The sequence below is a fragment of the Triticum aestivum genome, chromosome 2A (genome assembly GCF_018294505.1).
Source record: "Triticum aestivum cultivar Chinese Spring chromosome 2A, IWGSC CS RefSeq v2.1, whole genome shotgun sequence".
Lineage (NCBI taxonomy): Eukaryota > Viridiplantae > Streptophyta > Magnoliopsida > Poales > Poaceae > Triticum > Triticum aestivum.
The window spans coordinates 193,963,087-193,981,433 of record NC_057797.1 but is presented as its reverse complement, the minus strand read 5'-3'; the positions used below and the strand labels follow the sequence as shown (position 1 = coordinate 193,981,433).

The following is an 18,347-nucleotide window of genomic DNA, read 5'->3' as shown; positions in this document are numbered from 1 at the left end:
GAAGGCATGCCAAATGTCTGGGCCTAATACCAAACAGACATTGCATCAAAGCCTAACATTTAAAGCCGGATGTCCCATCCAAGACACTACCTGAATTGGGTCCCACACCGACAGACCACAAGATGACATGCATGATTATGGAATTTAAATATATTCAATAAAGACAATTATCAAATTTTACAAAAAAACATGACTGGATTTTTTTTCTAAACCCATGCGGCTGTATAAAAAGATCGCACCCACCAATCTAAAACAGGCACACCCGATATAAACCAAATGACTGAAAGAGGTATCTTGGACAATGCCTCTATTTTTTTCTGAGAGGAACGCCTATTACTTGACCAAATTGGTTATTCGGTAAAAATGAAACAAGAGACACGCATGACGCTCCCTCTTTCACTTCAAAAAAGAAGTTCTTCTCATCCCCTTTGTCTAATTTTTTTTCTTCTTATCCCGTCCCACCGCTCCCCCATTCCATGGTGGCCGCCCCTCACTTCCATTCCTTGTGGATGTAGTACCTCATCAGGCCGCCCTTTCCTTTCGTCCCCGCCGCCGGCGCGAGGCCTCAACTGCTCTCCCCACTGCCTCCTCTCCCCGGCACGCAGTCGCACGCCGCATCCTCTCCCGCCACATCGTCGCCCAGCCCATCCTCTCCCCCTCCCCACGGCCTTGCGCCGCCGCCTCCTCTCCCCACCATAACCTCGCCTTGCCGCTAACACCGTCGGTCTTCCCTAGATCGACTCTGCCGTCGCCGTACACATGTCCCAGTGCAGATCCAGATGCGAGCTAGAGGAGCGTGCTGGACACGATGCGGGAGCAGGCATCTCGGAGCGGCCCGAGGTTCTGTGCGTCTCGTGCCCCTGTGATAGTCGGCCTCGTGCTTGGCTCCCACATTCAATCCGGGAAGGCGCTCGCAGCTCGCTTACGTGCTCGACTACTCCAGTTACTTGATGGATTCAGGTATTGACAACTGTGAACTCGAGTTTACCACACAGTATATCATTGTTGGATGGTGAACACACAGTGGTACTTTTATTGATATTAATTTAGGATCCTTGCTCTTAATAGGCTACTATAAGAAATGGCAACTTGGGGCATGACTTGCAAGAAAGGGATTCTATGACAGAATGACATTGCTTCATGGTAGAGTTTCTGCATCTGGAGATCAAGTTTTATCTTGGTGTCTCATGTCAGTGACATTTGTGTGTGTGTGTGTGTGTGTGTGTGTGCGTGTGCGTGCATGCATGCGTGTGAGTAACACATTTACTGTTCGGATGATCTTGTGAATTTTTGAGCAAAAGAAATGTTGAGATAGATACTTGCATTCTGATAAGTATGTCGGGCACAAATTTTGAGAGTACATTGCATCCTGTAATGAGAGAGCACACACTCGAAAGTATATTTAGATTGAATTTGACTCTTTTTTAGTGATGTTGGATTTGGCTAAAAAGGATGGGAGAACATCTCTAATAGATTTTGCCACCGATCCATGAGAAAAGGACAGCATAATGATTTGGCGGGGATCCTCAATATTTTGGTCAAAAAGGACAGCATAATGAAGTTAGCATTAGAGTCATTTTAGAATCGGAGAGAAAAAATAGAATTTGGGTGATCCTGTTTTTGTTTTTCTACTGTCTAATCTTGGAGTAAGCTTCACTTGGGAGCAGTTAATCTCACGCAGAAACATATAATTGCAGTCGAAATTCTTTGAGGATTGCATAGTAGAAATTTTGGTACAGCTTGTACAGCCATAATTGGTCGTTTATATTTCAGGTTTCGGGTATGTAGAGAATGTGATGTTTAGAAAAATCTGGGCAACAGCAGCATTTCCAAGGTGACAAATATGTTCTTATTTTGGCTTGTAAGTCTCTTTCTGCCCTTAGTTACACATTTTGGTGCTAAATTTGTATATATACTTAGAATTATTTCTATAGAAAAACCATGAATGAGTTAGTGGACACATAATTTGTTCGCTCAGGATATTATACATGAGAAATATACCATAAATGATTTGTATATACACAAATGAGTTAGTCTCCTCCAAGACGATCAAGTTTTGAACTCCAACTGTGAAGTTGTCACTTGGCTTTAATGTTTCTGTAGAATCCAAGTAATATATTTAAGGTTAGAAAAGAAGCAATGCAATGTGAAATATAAATATACTTTTAAGTTTTTCTTAAATGATGATCCTACCAAGTAGAAACTGAAATTTTGAACAAGAAATTAAAAGGTTGCATTACCTATTTGGTTAATACTTCCGTGTATACAATATTTTTCGTATGTCTTGCTTGTAGTGCTCTTCCTATTCTTCTCCCCCTTTGTGTATGTGTCGCATGTAGTGGTATTTTTATTCTTCTGCTTGTTCTCACCATGTGTACCTGTTAGAACCTTTATGTTTGATGTCGCAGTTGCTCTAGAAAGCGCGACATATAACTGACCATGTGAAGAAACCGGTTCAGGCAGGTAGATGCCGACATTTGGTATTGTCTGTCCTTGTGATTTGTTTATTGTCATTGCAAAACTGAGCCTGATTGGGAACTGTTTCCTCTTGAAACTGAACGGGAACATGTCATCGTCAGAGGGACATAATTGTATCGAGGCAGGAAAACTCGCATTCCAGAGTGCTGTCCCACCACAATCTCTGCGTCAATTGCATTTTTTGAAATCCACGCACGACCAACCTCGTACCGTTGCAGAGTCCATTAGTAGGGTCGATGTTCCTGAGTAGTATGATTGGGCAATTTATTTTGAGCTTCAACATATGTGGAGGCAGTCCATTTGGGGTTAGGGTGTTTAAGTATTCTGGTGGATAGTAGTTATGTGGGTCGTCTTCTACGGAATCAAAGCTGTGGTACACCATCTCCTCCCCCTGGAAGCGATCAATCATTTTTAAGTTGATTTTGTCCACGCAGTCGTTCCTTGTGGATAAAATTGCTCTTGATGTGATGTACTTTGGATCCTTTATTAGGGAAGCATTGCCTGTTTGGTAGATACTGTCAATGAGTCTATCCAAGCCATTATCATCCGTCTTATTTGCCACACATATACTTTTAGGTAGAAGTATTTCACCATCATCATTTGTCTTCTCAGTTCCATTTCCAATGCGTAGTAGGTATTCTGCGAACCAAGGGTCGTTTTGAGCCCTCATGTTGCGCACAAGCTTCCACTGACGCATGCAATTCCAGAGCTCTGACGTGCGTAGCGATGCATCTACTATCTGGGCCCTTGTCCCCTTTCGGACAACAGGGAGCACTTGTCTAAAATCTCCCCCAAATACGACCTTTTTCCACCAAAAGGAAGATCTGGTCTGTCCATTATGTCCCTCATGCTTTTGTCTAGCGCCTCCACTGTTTGCCTCTTAGTCATAGATGCTTCATCCCAGATTATTAGTGATGCTGCTTGGAGTAGCTTGGCTGTCCCACTTTGTTTTGTGAAGCTACAAATAGCACCATCATCTATTTTTAGTGGAATTTTGAACCTTGAGTGTGCGGTCCTCCCTCCAGGCATTATGGAAGCAGCAACACCGGAAGTGGCTGTCGCCACTGCAATCTTGCCTTGTCCGCGTACTGTGGCCAAGAGCGCCCTGTAAAGAAAAGTTTTTCCTGTGCCTCCCGGCCCATTGACAAAGAATATACCTCTTTGGCAGTCAACTGTGGCTAGGATTTCGTCATAGGCCATCCTTTGCTCGGTATTTAGGTTTTTATGCAACAATATGTCCTTAGGGTCCACCTCGTGTGGAGGTCTCCTCAATGATTTCCCTAGGCACGCCGTTTGTCATCTCATGCTGTGTGTCGATCTCTGGAAGAGGAAAAGATTCTATATCTTCTCCCATTGAGTGCAACATGTCCCTAAGATTTCTCAGCACCATTTGTTCGACCGTGTGCTTGCATTTGCAGTTTCTGCTGTAGTCCTCTGACATTGCCTCGAGGTGTTTGTTCCATAGACCACGGACGTCGCTGGGCTCGCAAAAAACCAGGATTGTCGCGAATAGCCTTCGTAGAGATGATGGCATTCGAAACAACTTTGCTTCTGCCATGCATTCGTCTAATGTGTTGTCTGCCTCAATGAGCCCCTGTTTTTCTGCAACTTCATGGAAGGTTGGCATTACTTGTCCATTGACTGTTCGTAGGTCTTCGTAGCTGGTGGCGCCTGTCACGTGGTTGAGGAGGACTCGTAGATAGTATCGTTCTCCTTCAGCCGGGTGTGCTGAGACGATCCTGCCAACCTGGAACACAGCGGCTTGCTTCCTCTCTTGCCAAAACTTCTCTTGTCTTTGCCAAGTATAATATTCCGGAAAATCTCTGTATAGTATGCCTCGTGCTTTCTCATGTAAATTGTTTGCTTCAAAGTACGCAGTCAACATTGATCTTTTCGTGCCATCACGGTCGAGAACATTCTTTATTGTTTCTGTGCCATGACATGAAACCATGTGCATATTTGGGAGATGTAGCTGCAGTTGCAAGACTGGTGGGTGCATTTTGCTTAGTTCAAAGCCATATATTCTCCACATTGCTTCCGGAGGAGTCACCCACCGTGCGTCTCTGTACTGTTTTAATCTCGTTGATTTCGACTTCATCTACTTTGTCGGTTACAGATACAGATGCTCGATCATGTCCCTTGTAGATGTACTTGAAGAGGTACTTAACAGCTTTAATGCTTGAGCATATATCAACATTTATGTGGTAGTTGAACATCCTTAACAGATAGGGGTTGTAAGGAACCACCCATCTGTTATCTAGTTTGCAATTTCTTACCGTTTCGGTCCGGCCGTCATTGCGTCTCCTATATACTGGGTATGAGTCCTTGCCTTGAATCGTAGTTTTGTTAAATGGCCTTGGATAATTGTTCTTGCATGATGGACGATTCTTTGTGCACGGGCAAAATTTATTCAATGCACCGCAAGGACCATGCATCATATGTTTGATTACCATTTTATATATCTCTGGGTACTTGTGCTTGTTAGGGAGCTCAGCGGAGATGATTCTGTCATACTGTTCTGGACATGTGTACTTGTATTTTCCGGTCATGATGAGCAAAAAGTGAGCATGGGGTAATCCCCTCTTTTGGAACTCTACGACATATGTATATGCCGTAACCTTTCCAAGAATGGCCTTCTTAAATAGTTGCTTCTTCATTTCTTCTAGCTTCGCCCTGAAAACACGAACGACAATGTCTGGGCGATCTTGTGGTGTTTGTCCAAACTCTAGTTCACGTGTGATCTCTTCCCGGTTGGGATTGCAGGTCATTGTTAGGAATACGTCTGGCTTTCCATATTTTCTAACTAAAGCCATCGCATCCGGATACCGACGAAGCTTATCTCGTGGCCCTCCAATAAATGATGAGGCAAGTACTCTCCGTGTTCTGACTGCATCTCCATTCTGTTCTTTGGCTTGAATGCTGTCTAGAAGGCCTTGGTATGGATCTGCCCTTATTTTCTTTTGATGATGCCACATGTAATCCAGTCTGGAGCTTTCAATCTTGATGTATGTATCTACAACAAACTGCTGGAAAAGCTGATACGACCACACATAATGTTGTACCGCATCAAATCACAGATATACATGAGCCTAAAATATTTCAATTTAGTGAAGGTAACAAGGAGTGTCGTGAAAGATCAGGCCGCAACAACAGATCGGATCTCACCACGAGGTTCGGTCTTCATCAGGTGGTATTCAGAGCAAGGTTGTTCACGACACTATGGAGAAGATGATGAGCGCATTATCATTCAGTAAGTTAAGCTATGGATTTCAGTTGGAGGAGGAAGGCCGTTGGGCCGGGCTATTTCACACCCGTGTGGTGGTGAGAGAGAGATCATGTGCTATGATGGTCGATCACATGAATTTGATCAACGCCGCAAGCATCGAGATGGTGGAGAAACTGAATCTACCAATGACACCATGTCCACAACCATACTGTTTCCGTTGGGGTCATGAAGAGCTCACTGTCACGCAACAAACAAAGGTACCGTTTTTGTTGGAAAATTATTTTTGCGAGGTTTTGTGCGACGTGATTCTGGCACCGATGATTTCATGTCACTTGTTAGTGGGAGAGCCGTGGTACAGAGAGCATGATGTCGCGTACGATTGCAAAACACACAGATATACCGTCAAGAGGGGTAAGAAGTGCAGCCTCGTGCCAATGGGTGAGGAGCGTTTTATTTCTTGGAGGAAAGAACATCTTGAGAGGATAAAAGAGCAGGAAGAAGAAGAAAAGAAGAAGGCCCAAGTTGCTGAAATTTCTGTGGTTGTTATTCAATCGAGTGAAGAAAATATTGCTCAAGAGGTCAACCCAAATCCGAGGACGGTTTTGATGCAAGGAAGAGAGGATGATACGACCACACATAATGTTGTACCGCATCAAATCACAGATATACATGAGCCTAAAATATTTCAATTTAGTGAAGGTAACAAGGAGTGTCGTGAAAGATCAGGCCGCAACAACAGATCGGATCTCACCACGAGGTTCGGTCTTCATCAAAAGCCGTCCGCCATGCAATATTGGGTTGAATATGCTTGGTCATGTATGGAATTTATAGCAGTAGTATTCTTTCATGGTTACCCACAAGCCGTTGACCGAATCTATGCAAAAATTGCAACATAAAAAGTTAGTTGCATAAGTTTGTACCGTACCATATATGAAAATTGAATTTTGAATATAATAGTATATGAATTTTTTACCTGGGTCCTCGTCATTATTGATATTATCAGCACCAATGTCTTCCTCTTGTGTATTCTTCTTTGGGATTTTCCTATGCCAACCCAGTTCAGCTCTTGGAAAGAATAGAGGATACGACAACGGATCATAGCACCCGTAATATGATCAAATGTGCTCTTTTTCGTTGTTGTTCCCATGTAGTATTACACTCCTGTCATAAGTATCTCTTCTTTCATTTCCTTCAATCCACACTGCAGCTACCTCTGAATTGATTGGTGCATTGTATGTTCTCTGGTCCAATCTTTGGTCAAGGTTCAAGATGACTCTGTAGTCCTCAAGGTTTTGGGCTTGTCCCAAACTCCTAAACTGTTGAGAGTACGGGTTACCGTGTAGGATGTGGTTATTATTCCAATCACATGCTTGTCTTGCTCATACATTTCCTCGCGGCAACGACGATATCGATGCTCTAAGCTTGGATCATCGTCGTAGAAGTATAGCACCAAATGCTTTGGATCTGAGTGACTATTACCAAATGAATGTATGTTGTGATAGATCTGACCATGAGCTCGAAAGGTGTAAATACCAGCTGTTCGCATGTCAGTTGTGTCTCTGTCAAGGTGACAATATAGAGTAGTAAATGAGAAGTGTCCATTGAAAAATCTTATATTTTGCCGAAAATGTCTTGCATCAGAGTCGTTGCTTGTCCAAAGTCTCATGAGTTCAGGTGTTGTATCTGGATTGGCCAGTCTTATCTGTCCTTTTCTGCAGCATAACCCCTTAGTTTCATACTTGAATTTTTTTGCATGACATAATCTGCAATTCTCTTCTGGTTTGAGCACATGTGTGTTTTTTGGTATGTTACTGTAGACAAAATCATATGGATCAGACTTGTGAATTTCTTCGTCTTCTTTGATTTCAATTTCCACTTCTCTGCCCCATTCTAGTATGGTTTGTAGCATAAAATTTTTAGTGAAGGAGAAATATAATGATTCGAATCTATTTAAATTGTATTGGGCATACCTTGACCAGAGAACATGTGTCCGTCCTCGTTTGTATCTTCTTCAAATATGATTTCGTCATTACCTGTGTTGTAATCTTATATATATATATTATATTTCTCTGTACTGCATAACAATATATATGAAATTGATAACCTTACCATGATCCTCATTGTGGATTGATTGTGTTGGTGCGTCTGCTTCTTTGATGGCTGTGTCTTTCTCACACATGACTTTATTATTTGTTGTGTAGAATTTTTTATTTATATAGATATGCATATAGTTTTTGTATTGTATAAAAGTATATCCAATTGATTATCATACCGCGAACATCATTGTAGAATGATTCTATTTGTGCATCTACGTCTTTGATTGTAGGAGACATTGAAGAGGGGATGTCTGGCCATGAAGCCACCTTATTGTGATCGCCATTGTATAATGTCTTTGTTGGGGTATCTGCTTCTTTCATGCTTGGAAACATTGATGAGGGGATGTCTGTCCACAAAATATGGTTAGTTGTACAAACACATGTATATTTACTTTGAATGCTAGTATTGTATCAAATTTAGATTTTTACCGTAAATCATTACTTGTGGTTGATGTAGAGGCTCTGTATCATTGTTGCCGATTTCCGTCATGGATGCATCTTCTTTTGATGATACTGTAACATTTTTCCTCCGTCTTGTCGTGAATTGTTTGTTACGGCGGTGCAGCAATGTTTGTCTTTCTCCTCGCGTGACATGCTTTCTGTGATTTACAGAAGGGGTAGAAATACTAACTTCTTGTTCAGTTGAGCTATATGCAGGGTTTTGCATCGCAATTGAGTCTTTGTTTGCTGTGCTGCGCTTCAATTCATTTATATGTTCTATTCTAGCTTTCTTTTGTTCTGACTGCATATTTGCATATATCTGCCTATGCTGTGCACATATCTTCTCTTTCTTTTGTTGATAGGTTTCACGGCGTCTTTTGAGTTTTTCCTGCTTTTCTCCATCGGTCATCTGTACATTGAGCTCTGCTCTTTTTTCTTTCTTTTGTTGATAGGCTTCATGGCGTTTTTCGAGTTTTTGCTGCTTTTTTTCATCGGCCATCTGTGCTTCATCGTTCATCTGTGCTTCATCGGTCATCTGTGCATAGAGCTCTGCTTTTTTTTTTCTTTCTGATGTTGATAGGCTTCGCGGCGTTTTTTGAGTTTTTCCTGTTTTTTTTCGTCGGTCATCTCTGCATAGCGCTCTCTTTCTCTCTTCCTTCGTTGCTCCTTAGCATCCATTCTTTGATATTGTCAAAAATGCCTGCCTGCCTGCATGAGAGTTTTGGAAAGTGTAAACAAATATTATTTATTAAAGATGGGAACTTGGTTAGCATGGACATTTGCTGATACAGTATTTACTCTTCAAACAACACTCGTCTTACCAAGTGAAATGAAAACAGAGGATATAAGTTTCTTGTGGGGAATAGACATTTGTGCTGATATAGTATTTACTCTTCAAACAACACTTATCTTACCAAGTGAAATGAAAACAGAGGATACATCTAAGTCATTCTAGCTGGTAGGGTTTATATAATGCTAAGACCTATGAGTATTTCTCTATTTTTCAACTGTTTTTCAACTAAATGGCCCTGGTGCAGCCATTGATACACTATGCAAACCCATGCAACTCGATATGTAACAGGAACTGCTGTTGTATATAATCGATACACACATTGCTATTTTTTATTAGTCCTATTATTATTATTATTGTTTTTGCCTATTTTCAAAATTAAAATCTATTGGCCTTCTATATGCTAAGCTCATACATGTGGTGCTTCCCAGGGGAACTTTTGATTCTATCTTTTTGCTCAAATGATTGATCTCCAAATCAACTTGCTTATGGTGTGCATAACAAATTAGATACGCGAAAATGCTGACTTCTCATTGATTTGTTCCAGAAGCGTACATTATTCCCTTGTTTGCGTTGATTGTTAAATAAGCTAAAATTACTGCTGATCAACGATGATATGCATCATGATTTTTTTTTCTTTTACTGACTTATCAATTTTTAGTGTATGTTCCGAGCCACATCTAAATGGTACATAGATTAACATGTCTATGAGTCTTTGTATATCAGCATATCGACTCGTCACTTGTTGTTTTAAATAATTTGAACAACTTAAATTGTAATATCTCTTTGTATGCACACACGCACTACCTCTTATATGTACTCACACATTGCTTACACATTTGTATTGATCTTTTCAAAATACAGTAAATACCTCAGGAGGAGCACGGGCAGACGAGTTCCAGCGAAGACAGCAGAGGCGAGAGTGGAAGCTTGCGGCACGGCAATGTCGAGCCTAAGTCAAGCCAGACTGAAAGTAGATGAGGTTAGTGCCACCAGAACACTTAAATTCTAGTCGAATCATTGCATCTATTTTTTCCTTGTCAATAATGGTGTTTAAATATGATTCAATGTGTCGCATATAAAATGTTGTAAATTTCTTGCTCAAAGTAAACTTTGATATACTACTTGTTTGGATAATCCAAATCGCTGATGATAAATGTAATTTTTTTCATTACAGGTACCAATGTTCATAGACATGTTGAAGGATGTCGTATATGGTAACAGTTAACAAAAATACCTGATGTAAAGCTGACTTGTCAAAGAGCTTAATTGAAACGAAGGTGACAACCTGTGAAACTGGCAGGTTAATTGTAAAGCTGAGCTTAATTGAACCGAAGGTGACGACGCGTGAAACTGACCAGTTAATTGAACCAAAAACTGGGATTGTGTCACATGAAAAATCACTGGAGATAGGATGTATTTGTAGCACCAACGATGCCCGCCTCTAAGTAGGTTTCGGACTCCTGTAGGAATCTAAATAGGAGTAGGAATAGGAATAGGAATAGGACCAGGATTTGGACTCATGTAAGGAAGCCAGCCAGCGGCGCTGCCTCCGTACGCAGTGGGTCCTTCCTTCATCGATACGGGCCGGCAGCTTCGTTTGTTTGGCAATTTAAAAATAGAGATATGGGCCGGCCGGCCGGCTCTTGTTAGTTTTGAGCGTACGTCTGTTTGTACGTTCGATTTGCTCAACCGGACAAAACCTCATAACGGGATGAAATAAAGCGAAACCAAACCAAGAATATCTATTCCCTTTAATAGTAGGTATAGATATAGATGAGTTCTTAATCTGTAATCCAGTAGTGTTGTGAAGCTGTCAACTCCTTCACAATGTCATTTTCTGCCATGTTTTGACCTGAACAATATCATATTGTGTTATTGTAATTTTAAACTGTGTCATTTTATTCGTCAGTAAGAAATATGATAAATTATCAGCACTGATACTTTTATGTGCAAAATCTGTCATCTGTCTGCTTGTTTATCTTTCAGAGTGAGGAAGATATAAATGTTGAACAAGCGCAGTCTCATCATCTTGCTCAGCTGCTTGCGCTGCAGCTCCCCAGCAGGGCTAACCTTTCTTGAACTCTATTGAAGTGTTGTCGGTTTTGTATATTATTTTGTCAGCATGTTTATTTGCACTGGTGGCGATCTTTGATGACCAGTGTATGTAATCTGCTGTCTGCTTGTGCTTTATTATCATAATGACGATCTTTGATGCCCAGTGGATGTAATATGTCGTAATTTCTTTATTGTATAGTCTAGGTTTTTTCTTATTCACGATGTTGCGGTTATTTTACTTTATATATATCCTGTCTTCGCAGTAAACCGGCCAAACCGTAAAATTACGGTACATAATCGGGTCGTCATGCAATCACGATGTAGGTTGGGCCTGAAACGTGTCGAACAACTCACGGGTCGGCAGCAGCCCGAAATGAACCCCGGCCCATGATTGTGCGAATCAAATCACGGGCTTTTAACATGCCAAAATTGTCTCGGTCCTTATTTGGCCCAATCAGATATCGGCTGCGAGCTGGCCGGATGCAAACTGGGCCATAGTTAGGCCCAACTATATGACGGGCTTTTAACAGGCCGAAATTAGTATAGGGCCAAAATGTTAAACGGGCCCTTAACAGGCCAAAACTAATATCAGGCTGAATTACTAAGTGAGTCTTTAGCAAGTGGGCCCAAAAGTATAGTGTCCAGTTGACGGGCCGAATCTGATATGGTCCATAATTGAGCCCAAAGCCTCTTAAAGGGCCGGACCTGATCTGGGCCGTAATTTGGCCCAGAACATGGTAGGCTTTTAACGGGCCGGATCTCATATGGGCCACTATTAGGCCCGGAGTGTGGCAGGCCATTAATGGACCGGATCAAATATGGGCCGGCATTTGGCCCAAAACATGGCAGCCAGTTAATGGGACGACCTACTAGGGTCCTCAAAATCTTGTGGGCCTACAACTGGGCCGGCCCATTATGATCCGCAAGAATCTCGTGGGCCTTTAGCTGGGCCGGCCCATTATGATCCGCAAGAATCTTGTGGGCCTTTACTTGGGCCGGCCCATTATGGCACACAAAAATTTTGTGGGCCTTTACCTGGGCCGACCCATTATGGCCCGCAAAATCTTGTGGGCCTTTAGGTGGGCCCGCCCATTCTGGTCCGCAAAATCTCATGGGCCTTTAGCTGGGCCGGCCCATTATGGTTTGCAAAATCTTGTGGGCCTTCAGTTGGGACAACCCATTTAAACTTGATGGGCTGGTCCACGTGTCAACATATCATAGGCGCGTCTCGTCCATTGGATGAGTGACACCTGTGCCAACGCGGACCTGTCACGCGTCTCCTCCATCCAATGATGACTTTACACGTGGAAAATCCCCATTGGTCGGGGCTGTTAACGGGTTATCGGATCCAAAACCCGACCCGATAGCTTAACGGCGTTCCGTTACGGTGGATGCCATGTGTCGGTCACCCTTGACGAAAGCACTTCTATGACGCGCGATTTATCGTCATGGAAGTGGACACTTCCGTGATGATAATTTTGGTAATGTCATGGAACACTTCTATGACAACACATGTATGACTATCTTGATTCTCTCATAAAATCGTCATGGATGTACATGCATGACCGAAAACGCGACCTACTGTGACAAACACGTATCATCACGGAAGTGTATTTTTTTGTAGTGCAAGTTGTATTTCAAAATAGGCCCCTGTTTAAAGAATACTTCATCTATTTCTCTTCTTTCATTCATAAACATATCATTTTCATGGTTGAGCAAATATTGTTCTAAAGGATCATTAGGAGGCACGTCAATAGAAGCAAGATCAATAATTTCATCTTTACTAGGTAATTCTTTATCATGGGGTTGTCTACGAAATTTAGCAAAATTAAACTCATGAGGCATATCCCCCAAACCAATAGTAACAAAATCCTTTTTGCAATCTATCCTAGCATTAACAGTATTCAAGAAGGGTCTACCAAATATAATGGGACAAAAGTTATCTTGTGGGGAACCAAGAACAAGAAAATCAGCAGGATATTCAACTTTCCCACACAAGACTTCAACATCTCTAACAATCCCAATTGGTGAAATAGTGTCTCTATTGGCAAGCTTAATTATAACATCAATTTCCTCTATCTCAGCAGGTGCAATATCATGCATAATTTCTTTGTATAAGGAATGAGGTATTACACTTGCACTGGCACCCATATCACATAAGCCATGATAGCAATGATCTCCTATTTTAATAGAAATAATACGCATGCCTACAATAGGTCTATGTTTATTTTTAGTGTCAGGTCTAGCAATTATAGCAGCTTCGTCACAGAAGTAAATAACATGCCCATCGATATTATCGGCCAAGAGATCTTTAACCATAGCAATACTAGGTGCAACTTTAATTTGCTCAGGGGGTGTAGGTGTTCTAGTATTACTCTTACGGACCACAGTTGAAGCTTTAGCATGATCCTTTATTCTAACAGGGAAAGGTGGTTTCTCAATATAGGCAGTAGGAACAACAGGATCAACATTATAAGTGATAGTCTTTTCTTCAACTTTAATAGGTGCAACTACTTTTACTTCAACGAGAGGATTATATTTAAACCACTTCTCCTTAGGGATATCAACATGAGTAGCAAAGGATTAACAGAAAGAAGCTACTATCTCAGAGTCAAGTCCATATTTAGTGCTAAATTCACGGGAAACATCGGTGTCCATAAAAGATTTAACACAATCAAACTTAGGTGTTATACCTGACTCCTTATCTTCGTCGAGATCCCAATCTCCAGAGTTGCGTTCAATTCTTTCCAATAAATCTCATTTGAACTCAATAGTCTTCATCATAAAAGAGCTAGTACAAGAAGTATCGAGCATGGAGTGATTATTGAGAGAAAGCCGAGCATAAATTTTTTGAATAATAATTTCTCTTGAGAGCTCATGATTGGGGCATGAATATAACATTGACTTAAGCCTCCCCCAAGCTTGAGAGATGCTTTCTCCTTCGCTAGGCCAAAAAAATATATATATATATATATAATTATTATCATGATGAACCAGATGCATAGGATAAAACTTCTGATGAAATTCCAATTTCAATCGGTTGTAGTTCCATGATCCCATATCATCACATAGCCTAAACCATGTCAATGCCTTTCCCATAAAAGATAAAGGGAAGACCTTCTTCTTGATAACATCCTCGGGCATACCTTCAAGCTTAAATAATCCACAAACTTCATCCACATAGATTAGGTGCTAATCAGGATGCAATGTTCCATCTCCTGTAAAAGGATTATCTAGCAGTTTCTCTATTATATCCGAAGGAATTTCAAAGTAAATTTTTTAGTAGGTTCAGTAGGTTGAGTAGCAACTCTTTTCTCTACTGGTCGGGGTGAAGATACCCCGAACAAGCCCCTCAAAGGATTATGTTCCATAGTAACAAGTGACAGTAAATTTCAGCACACTATATAAAATTTTCCATACCAAATTTCACCTACCAAAGGTGCTTCACTCCCTGGTAACAGCGCCAGAAAAGAGTCTTGATGACCCACAAGTATAGGGGATCTATCGTAGTCCTCTCAATAAGTAAGAGTGTCGAACCCAACAAGGAGCATAAGGAAATGATAAGCAGTTTTCAGTAAGGTATTCTCTGCAAGCACTGAAATTATCGGTAACAGATAGTTTTGTGATAAGGTAATTTGTAATGGGTAATGAGTAATAAAAGTAAATAAGGTGCAACAAGATGGCCCAATCCTTTTTGTAGCAAAGGACAAGCCTGGACAAACTCTTATATAAAGGAAAGCGCTCCTGAGGACACATGGGAATTATCGTCAAGCTAGTTTTCATCACGCTCATATGATTCACGTTCGTTACTTTGATAATTTGATATGTGGGTGGACCGGTGCTTGGGTACTGCCCTTCCTTGGACAAGCATCCAACTTATGATTAACCCCTCTTGCAAGCATCCGCAACTAAAAAAGAAGTATTAAGGTAAAACTAACCATAGTATGAAACATATGAATCCAAATCAGCCCCTTATGGAGCAACGCATTAACTAGGGTTTAAGCTTCTGTCACTCTAGCAACCCATCATCTACTTATTACTTCCCAATGCCTTCCTATAGGCCCAAACAATGGTGAAGTGTCATGTAGTCAACGTTCACATGACACCACTAGAGGAGAGACAACATATATCTAATCAAAATATCAAATGAATACCAAATTCACATGACTACTTATAGCGAGACTTCTCCCATGTCCTCAGGAACAAACGTAACTACTCACAAATCATATTCATGTTCATAATCAAAGGGGTATTAATATGAATAAAGGATCTGAACATCTGATCTTCCACCAAGTAAACCAACTAGCATCAACTACAAGGAGTAACCAACACTACTAGCAACCCACAGGTACCAATCTGAGGTTTTGGGACAAATATTGGATATAAGAGATGAATTAGGGTTTGAGAGGAGATGGTCCTGGTGAAGATGTTGATGGATATTGACCCCCTCCCGATGAGAGGATCGATGGTGATGACGATGGTGATGATTTCCCCCTCCTAGAGGGATATTTCCCCGGCAGAACAGCTTAGCCGGAGCCCTAGATTGGTTCCGCCAAGGTTCCGCCTCGTGGCGGTGGAGTTTCGTCCCATGAGCTTGCTTATGATTTTCTCTCAGACGAAAGACTTCATATAGCAGAAGATGGGCACCGGAGGCCTGCCAGGCGGCCCACAAGACAGGGGGCACGCCAGGGGGGTAGGAGCGCCCCCACCCTCGTGGCCAGGGTGTGGGCCCCCTCTGGTTGATTCTTTCATCAGTATTTTTTATATATTCCACAACGTGCCCCCGTGAAGTTTCAGGACTTTTGGAGTTGTGCAGAATAGGTCTATAATATTTGCTCCTTTTCCAGCCCATTATTCCAGCTGCTGGCATTCTCCCTCTTCATGTAAAGCTTGTAAAATAAGAGAGAATAGGCATAAGTATTGTGACATTATGTGTAATAACAGCCCATAATGCAATAAATATTGATATAAAAGCATGATGCAAAATGGACGTATCACTGCGCGGCGAGCGCGACCTCGAGGTGGACATTCTCTAACGCGATGGTGGTCAGTCGCATGGCCACCAGTGTGTCGAAGAGGTTTTCACCATAGAGGCCGTTGAGGGTGGCGGGCATCGCAGAGCCTGGGCGCGTGGGCTGGAGGCATACATCAAGGTCGTTAGCGAGCTTCTTGACGGCGGTGAACTTGTCGAGGAAGCCGAAGAGGACCTTGTCGAACAAGGAGACGAAGCTGTCGTCCAAGCGGCCTCTCGCCCTGGCGGCCTCAAGCACGACCTAGAGACGTTCCTCGGTGCCGGGCCACAGGCCGGCATCGTGGACCGTCTGGCACAGCCGGCTGATGCTCGCGCTCATCGCCTCCATGGGTCTAGCTTCTAGTCAACTGATCTTGCGATTGGAGTGATCACTCTTGCCCTTGGTTAGGGTGCGTAGGTGCGTAGGATTTCGTAGATTGGACTGGCGGGGAGCCTTTATATGAGAAGTGCAGACTGCGTTGCATTCACGTGTGTGTTGACCATCTACTCCTCGGCCCTCTACTGCACCTGCCTTTGGCTGTATGATAGGTGGGCCAGCCACCTGTTGGGCCCATGAGTCATTCACCCAAACGCAGGTGCAGTAAGTCAATGAAGCTGCGTCCCCCTCCTTCCCAAAACACTTAGGCATGGTACATTAACTCCCTCCTCGTTTATTATTTCGTGACGTATCAACCAATGAGATATGTGCGCCGTGCATGCTTTCAGTGACTTGAGACTACCAAACATGACATGCAGTGGTTATTTCATTGCATGTAATCATATTAATTAGCAAAAAGACATTAAGTTCTCTCGCTTTCCCCTTCGTCTTGGTCGCGGTTCACAACCTAAGAGCATGGTTAATACTTAATAGTATAGCCAGCTGTTGGCTATATGATGTTGCCATGTCATAGTAGAGCCATCACTTGTAGCCACTCATACAATAAGGTTAGCTATAAGGCTGGCTATAGGAGTACTACTTTTTCTCATAGTTGCATGAGAGCACACTCCTCTTTTTCACTTGCTCTGAGATGACTTAGACTAGCCACACTGGGAGTAACTTCAGCAGTAACATCGAGTCCAACTCAACAAATTTTCTTATGTGGCAATGAGTTAATGAGGAGAGAGGTAGTTTGAGTAACTTAGCTAGTTATTACTGTAACATCACATGTCCCAATTCAATATGAGTCTATAAATTAGGTTTTGCATGTTACCATACTAATGTTACTACCCACTATGAAAGGTAGTACTAGTGTATGTTACTCTTCATTGTGGCTAGTCATACACCTAGACGGAGGGAGTAGTCTCAAGTCATTGGATGCATACGCACCCCATGTCTCGTATTTGTATTGGGTGATTTCTTTTTTTGTGGCAAGAAACAAGGAACGAGGTGGGTAGTTAATGCACCGCGCCTAAAAGTTTTGGGATTACTATTTGGTTTTCGTAACGTGACTAATGCACCAGTACGGAGGAGTACAATAGTAGTCTTTGATTGCAATTTTTTGTTGGTAGCTTACAAAGCTGAGCGCTCGGTGAGTACAATAGTAGTCCGATTGATGAGACTTCAGATTTGAGCCATCTACTAGAAGGAATAAAACAATACACCATGTATTTATTTACAGAGGGAGTAGTACATTTTTTGTGACATGCAGTACTAGATATTGCTAGTCAAATATTCAATCCAGATGGACGTGGCGGTACTACTAAATCCAGACGGTGGTGCTAGTACTAGTAGTAGTACTACCAATGTAGTAGCACCATACTACCCGTTTGTCAAATTATTACGTGTTGCTCTTCGCAGTGAAGTGACAAGACCCTACGCCGGAGATGACACCTGAGTATAGGCGCCGATTTCGACATAACACATAAGTCGGCCTCACTGTCTGTAGTCACTATCATCATGGCTATAGAGCTAGCCTGCTTACAACTAGCCATGTTCTACATAATTTCCCATGCATAGATGCCCGTGCATTGCACAGAACACCAATATTGGGGGTAGACGGCGCCGGCAGCGACCATCGCGCCAGATTTTTCCATGGCCTTCTAGATGTGGTGGGAGGAGATAAGGCTGATTGTGAGAGACAATGAGTTGTTTGTAAATAGGGAACAAGTGTGGGCATCTTTTTTCAAAACTGGAGAAGTTTGGTTTGTATGCGTTAGATCTAGATCCGACGACTATTGGTGAAAGATGGCAGGCACAACATCATCACCAACTCAGGACCTCTTTGATTCACAGGGTTTTGAAAATGC

At 42.1% G+C, this 18,347-nt stretch overlaps 2 long non-coding RNA genes across 5 annotated transcripts; one reads left to right on the top strand and one right to left on the bottom strand.

Annotated features, from left to right (window-relative positions):
- The first annotated feature begins 406 nt into the window (after window positions 1-406).
- LOC123188298 (uncharacterized) lies at window positions 407-10,683 on the top strand. Of its 4 annotated transcripts, XR_006494504.1 has the most exons (7): window positions 407-960; window positions 1,069-1,143; window positions 1,774-1,861; window positions 5,592-6,461; window positions 8,031-8,163; window positions 9,896-10,013; window positions 10,209-10,683. It is a non-coding gene; the product is annotated as an uncharacterized lncRNA (long non-coding RNA). The 4 variants fall into 4 exon arrangements; XR_006494503.1 differs by lacking the exon at window positions 5,592-6,461 and having other exon boundaries at window positions 430-960; window positions 1,051-1,143; XR_006494501.1 differs by lacking the exon at window positions 5,592-6,461 and having other exon boundaries at window positions 435-960.
- Window positions 8,821-10,409, bottom strand: LOC123188299 (uncharacterized). The gene is made up of 3 exons (XR_006494505.1): window positions 10,269-10,409; window positions 9,903-9,998; window positions 8,821-8,949 (listed from the first exon to the last, which is right to left on the bottom strand). It is a non-coding gene; the product is annotated as an uncharacterized lncRNA (long non-coding RNA).
- Window positions 10,684-18,347: the final 7,664 nt, after the last annotated feature.